Source organism: Capsicum annuum, unplaced genomic scaffold, assembly GCF_002878395.1.
Source record: "Capsicum annuum cultivar UCD-10X-F1 unplaced genomic scaffold, UCD10Xv1.1 ctg70646, whole genome shotgun sequence".
In the NCBI taxonomy this organism is placed as follows: domain Eukaryota; kingdom Viridiplantae; phylum Streptophyta; class Magnoliopsida; order Solanales; family Solanaceae; genus Capsicum; species Capsicum annuum.
This window is the reverse complement of record NW_025880398.1, coordinates 858-1,162: the sequence shown is the minus strand read 5'-3', so window position 1 is coordinate 1,162 and position 305 is coordinate 858.

The window sequence follows — 305 nt, the reverse complement described above, 5'->3', positions numbered from 1 at the left end:
GTGTAATCTGAGGACGGTGACGATTTTTTTTCCCCGTGTTCAGGGCGGAGGTCATGAGGAAGTCTAGAGGAGAACTTTTCCCAGAAGAGGTAGTTAAATGCGATTTCAATACTTATGAAGCGTCTCTGTGCCTTCCCGGTAGCTTAAAAAATTGCGTGTTTTTATGTTGTTTTTTTCCTGCTATTATAGAAACTCTGCAAATGGCTGACTCATCTATTGTTAGCTTTGGAGCATCTGCATTCCAACCGCGTTCATCATAGAGACATCAAGGTAAAGACTTGCTGTAATCGGCGAAATAGAAAAGC